This window comes from Chinchilla lanigera, unplaced genomic scaffold (genome assembly GCF_000276665.1).
Source record: "Chinchilla lanigera isolate Chin_1 unplaced genomic scaffold, ChiLan1.0 scaffold00137, whole genome shotgun sequence".
Taxonomy (NCBI): domain Eukaryota; kingdom Metazoa; phylum Chordata; class Mammalia; order Rodentia; family Chinchillidae; genus Chinchilla; species Chinchilla lanigera.
The window spans coordinates 3154412-3160098 of record NW_004955538.1 but is presented as its reverse complement, the minus strand read 5'-3'; the positions used below and the strand labels follow the sequence as shown (position 1 = coordinate 3160098).

Below are 5687 nucleotides of genomic sequence, written 5' to 3'. Positions count from 1 at the left end.
GGGCAGGGAGGGAGCTGTCTTCCACAGGCAGGCGGGCGGAGGAGCAGCCAGAGCGGGATTCCGGAACTGGGAGGCAGGGGCTGCAATGCTATTTTTAGCTCTCGAAAGAACCTAAATTTTTCCATTGCCTGGCAGCCCTCAGCTCTCCAGGCTGCACGCGGCCCTGGCTGCTCCTGGTGTTTGGGGCAGCCCCTGTGCTGGCACTCTTCCCCTAGGCTGCAAGCCCCTGGGGGGCCCAGGGCTGCTCTGGGAGGGTCCCCTGCAGCAGGCTCGCCCAGGATGGGGTCCTGTGCAGTGCAGGCCCAGCATACCCAGCTGCCACCGGCGGCCCAGGTCAGATGGTGGTCACCTGAACCCCTACCACCACTGCGGCTGCTGCCCAGGACAGAGGGTCCAGGGAGTGGGCACAATGGCGCTCTCCCAGTGTCAGGTTAAAAAACAGAAAGCCGTGAGCAGGTGCATCAAGTAGGACTGCAGCCACATGCGGGGTGACACATTTGTCACCAGGACACCTGCTGGTGCCAACAGAAGCATAAAATAGGAAACGCCTGTAGGAGCAGTGGGCGCTGCCCTTGTCCCAAACACCTGTGCTGGGCACCGCATACTGGGGCTAGGTGGGCGGGCTGGGTGGCCTCAGGGTCCTCCCACCCCTGCTCCCACCAGGGAGGACAGGAAGGGCGGTGGCCCTGCACCAGGAAGCCAGCTTTCATTTCCATCTGCTGCGAGACAATGCAGGGCCAGGCTGCCCTGGACATGCTGCTACCATGAAGCCCAGGGCCCGGTCTCCCCTGCTGCACAAACAGCAGGGCCTGTCCTGGCTCTCAGGGGCCCTGACCCCAAACATCCTTGGGGTTCTTATGTGGAGTCCAGGCTGGGAGAGGCTTTGGGAATGACAAGGGTGCTCTCTGAGCATGGTGCCTCTGGGGTGGCCCCAGTGGCAGATATGAAGGGCAGCGAGGGCCGTGGACCTGTAGGGCAGGGTGACTGGAGCAGCGGTCTCTCCTGGTGCCCAGCCCCAGCTTCCCTCCCCCTGTGGGAGCTTCAGTGGGCCATGGGGCACGCCCAAGAGACCTCAGGCCACCCCCGGGTGCCTGTGCCTGGGTTTTGCCTGCAAGACTGGCTGCTTTGGAGACTCCCTCCCAGAAGGCCCCTGTGCCCCTCCTGTCCTCTGCTGTCCTCCAGAAGGGCCTCTCCCAGCCTGGCAGGATGGTGCCAGGTTTGGACTCAGGTCCTCCTTGTTGTATGCTAGTGCCTCAGGGGCCCAGCCTGTGCCCAGGGCAGGAACGCTGCCCTCTGCCCGCCCCATGCCAGTGCTGAGGTCCCTGCCCCCCGCCCACATCCCAGCTCCAGGCTGGCTTCCCAGGAGCAGAAAGAACAAAGACAAACTGAGAGTGGGGGAGGGTGAGAGCCTGCACACCCCAGCATGGCCAAGGCAGCTGCCAAGGTCTGGGCAGTAGACTGCTCTGATTCCGGGCAGGAGGAAGCTGCCGCTGACCCTCAGGCTCACGGACAACCGCTGCATCCCCTGACCCTGTGTCACGCTGGAACGAGTGTGTCAACATCAGCTGGCGACAGACGGAGGCGCCAGGCCTGGAAACTACACGAAGAGGCTGGGCCCTGACTGCCCTGTCCACTCAGCAGGCCACCTGGCCGGCAGCCAGGACAGAGCTAGGCCGGTGCAGGAGCCTCCCCAGACCCAGGTGGCCAGCGCCGGCAGCCTGTCAGGCCCAATCAGGCAGATGACATCCTCGGCGTGGGCGCAATATGCCTCTTGGGGTCCCTGGCTGGGGCTTGAGGGTGCCAGGCCCCTGGGAAAACCAGCCTGTTCTGGACTCACTTTGCTCATCTAGAAAGTGGCAAGGAAGCTGGGCACAGGGGTCCAGGCCTATAGTCCCAGCACAGAAGGAGGCTGAGACAGGAGGATCTAAAGTTTGAGTCCCAACTGGGCAACTCAGTGAGACTCTGTCTCAACATAAAGAATTCAGGAGGACTGGGCTTGCGATAGAGTGGCCCTGGGTTCTGACCCGAGGGGAAAGGGCAGGACCCAGACCCACGACGGCTGCGCCACTGCTGATGGAGCCCTGCAGTCTCCACTCTGGTTGCTGCCTCTGTCCTCTCACCGGTGACCGCCTGGGTCCCCACTGTTGTTCTGCCCTGTGCTGAAGGCAGCCCTACCCCCAGCGCCCACTTGCAGGGCCATCTGAGGACTCTGTTCTCAGGCCCCTTGTGGACGCGGGAGGCAGAGCGGGGCGGGCACCAGCAGTGCCCTCTCCCCACGGGCGGAAGACAGCAGATGCCTGCTTCCCGCTGCTGGGCGCAGGCGGCGGGGCCAGGCTGTACTTGGAGCAGCAGCAGGGACTCGGGGATGTGGGGATGCAGGGGGAAGCTGCACCCAGAGGCCACACCCAGGGCCTGAGAGGACCTGGGCCAGGCACCCACAGGGCCTCAAGCCACAGGGATGCCAGCCCCACTGCGGGCAAGGCCAGCGGCAGGCCCTGCAGAGAAATCTCTGCTGCGTGGGCACAGTCAGGAGCCCAGCCTGGCCTCTGCCCACGGCCTCAGGGGCCTGGGAGGGACATGGCGCTGTCCCCACCCCAGAGGCAGGTGTCCAGCTGTGGCACCTGGCTGCTCCTCCTGGCCCGCTGTGCCCTGGCTTCTCAATGCTGGACTTCAGTGGCAGAATGGGGCCAGAGCCTGCTCTACCTCCCTGGTGCTTCCCCTGGGCCCCCAGCCATCGAGGGCCTTCCCTTGGCCCAGGTCGGCCTGGCCTCCTGGCAACGCAGGCCATGTAGCTGGCCGAGCAGTCTTGGCCTCCACGGTGAGCCTGACTCAAGCCATAGCCTTGGGGAGCAAAGCCTCCCACCCAGGCACCCCTTCTGGCTCCTGTGCAGCGGGTGCAGGCCAAGCCCCTACAGGGAAGGGCAGTGGGAGCACTGCGGCAGTGCAGGGACAGGCGGTCTCCTCAGTGTCCGGCTTCTTGGCCCTGCAGGGGTTTCTGCTGCTGCACCGCCATGCCGGCCTGCTCCTCCTAAGTGCAGCACTGATGGGGGTACTGAGGCTGGCAGGGGCCCTCTCTGCCCACTCTGCTTCCTGCCACTGGGAAAAGCTGCACGTGGCGGGGAAAGTGGACGGAACAGGAAAGCGGCATTGTTTGTGCTGTCGCAGATAGCATGGATGGGCCCTGGCTTCATCACCATCAGATCGGGACTCACCCTATCCACCAGTGGGATGGGCCACGGCTACAGGGGTCCAAGGCTTCTGCCTGGGCACAGGGGGCCAGGCGCCAGGGGCCATTCATCAGGGGAGACCCAGCAGGGCCACCTGACCTGGACAAAGCCCTCTGACTCCCGGGGTGGCAGTGCCCAGCCCCAAGCCTGTCCCGGCTGTGAGACTCTGGAAGTGATGGGCTGGGGGGCTGGGGGCTGGTGCAGCGTCACCCCCGGGGGAGGTGGGCACAAGGGCTTTGAGAGTACCCCAGAATAGGATCAGAGTCTGTACCCAGCTGCCTTGCCTCAGTCTCCCCATCTGACAGTTCCTTACTTAATTACACCTTAAATAACCCCACAGTGGAGCAGGCCCCGCCGCCCCTGCCCAGCCTGGCTCCACACCACTAGCTGTCACCACTCAGAGGTCGCAGGTGCTGGGTGCTGGGTGCTGGTGCTGGGCAGGTGGCTGGCTGGGCCAGCTAAGGGCTCAGGCTGCCCTGGGACCCTCATTAGGGTGAGCTTGGCGAGGTGGAGGCCTCCACAGCAGGAGGCCACAGGCCAGCCCTGCTCTCGCCCCTGGCCATACCTCTTGCCCTCGATGTCAGGTGTCCCCAGGCCTGCCCCACCTGTGCTCTACCTCCCCAAGGTGTGCTCCAGAAACAGGGCGGGATGCCCTCCCCAACACAGTGTCCACCGCCACGGCCCCGTGCACGTCAGACACCTCCCGTGTGCACAAAGCGAGCTGGGGTCAGGCAGTGCCAGCCCTCAACCATCGGGACCTTGACACTGGCACCCTGAAAGACAGGGCTTGAGCCCACACCTAGCAGGGCTGGCCCTGGGTGTCCTATGTGCATTGTGTGACACCCCACTGTTACTCAGGGATCACTTGTCCCTCCCACAGCCCCCATGAACCCAAAACTTTCCACCTGGGGAACAACAGCACTTTGATGGAAGGCGGGAGTCTATTTAAAGCAGAGCCTCGAGTCCCAGTCCCCACAAGGGAGATGAGCGCAATTAGCTGACAGCAGGCAGCTCCACAGAGCGCTCTGAAGGCTAAAGTTCTGCCAGTAGGGCCTGGTTCAGTAGCACAGCCCTCCACAGCAGTCGGCCTGGGGCCACCTCAATCCCCCAAGGACGCCCCCTGCGTCTGCCCAGGGCCTCATGACCACCTAGGCTTGGGGCTCCTGAGGACAGAGTAGGGGTCAGTGGTTAGCTCAGACTTGGTCCCAGAAGGAGTTCTCCACAGGAAAACGGGTTTCACAAAGTTCCAGCTGACCTGGTGGGTGGGGACAGCCCTGGAATCAAACACAGCACTGCTCTGAGGCTGCCTGTCCCCTGCCTGAGCGTCCCCCACCCCAGCCCTGGGTCCCCGCCTTGACCCTGCCTGGAGGAACGCAAGCCTGACCCCTGGATGGAAAACCGTCGCCCAGAGCTAGGGGCAGGGCTGGTGGGGCCGTAACTTCCCAGCGGCGTGGCGTGGGCGTGCCGACCTCTGGCCCGGGCGGGCTTGGGCTGTCTTTACAGGGCTCCTGCGCGTCCAGCTGGGGCGGCGCTGACCTGAGGCCTGCGCTGTGCAGCCCGCAGCCCCGCAGACCCACAGGGCCGCGCCCTCGCCTGTGCCGCGGGTGGGGGCACAGCCGGTCCTTCCTGGGGTCCCTCCTGGGCAGGGCTGGGGCACAGTCCCGCCCGCTTCCCCTGCCGAGCGGGCTCGCACCCCACGGCCTACGGCAGGGTGCCCGGCCCTGCGCCCACCTGCGCGTGGGCGCGTGCAGCCACCAGCCGGGGCGGCGCAGGCTGGCGCCTCGGGTGTCACCGGGGGGGCGGGCGGGCAGCGGACCGAGCAGAAGTTTATTTTCTGAACTGCGGCTGATTCACCGTCAGGATGTGGTGGCTGCGGGCGGCGCCTCGCGGACCCCGGCCCCACCCTGCGCCCAGCGAGCTCGGGTCCCGCCCGGGAGCCGGGTCCCCGCCAGAGGGGGCCGCTCGTCGCCACCAGGGGCGCCCCCGCGGCTACCGAAGCTCCGTTCCCGGCCCCACGCGCGTCCGCGCCGCCTCCGGGCTCAGTTTACCCCCGACTCCGGGCGGCCCGGGGCTAAGGACTCACCGGTGGGCGGAGCGGCCGGCTCTGGTCCCGGGCGGGCACTCGGTGCGGTCGAGGATCGCGCGCTCCAGCGGGGCGGGGAGGAAGGGGAGGCACCGTCCCCCGCCTGCCCCAGGCCACGTGGGGGGCGGCGCCCGAGCGGCTGGGCGGGAGCCCTGGAGTCCCCGCCCCGGCATTCCGGAGGACGGGTTGAGAGTTGCTGCGAGACTCCTTTGGGCGCTGCTGCCTCCTCCAGCACGTCCTGGGCGGGTCCCCCACTGAGGCAGTGGGTGGGGTCCTCTACCGGGAGCTCTGGTCAAGCCCATGCACGCCCCCGCCGGGTGCGGGGCCTCTCGTGGGAGAGGGCTCTTCCCGGTCTCCAGGTGGTCAGAGGCCTCGTC

The 5687-nt window shown here is 66.3% G+C and overlaps 1 protein-coding gene across 1 annotated transcript in view; it reads right to left on the bottom strand.

The window, feature by feature from the left end:
* Positions 1-5429, bottom strand: part of Inf2 (inverted formin, FH2 and WH2 domain containing) — a 21841-nt gene extending 16412 nt beyond the window's left edge. Inside the window, exon 1 of the mRNA XM_005410837.2 lies at positions 5311-5429. The gene's annotated coding sequence lies outside the window, so the exon portion shown is untranslated. The remainder of the gene's footprint in view (positions 1-5310) is intronic.
* Between the last annotated feature and the right edge of the window lie 258 nt (positions 5430-5687).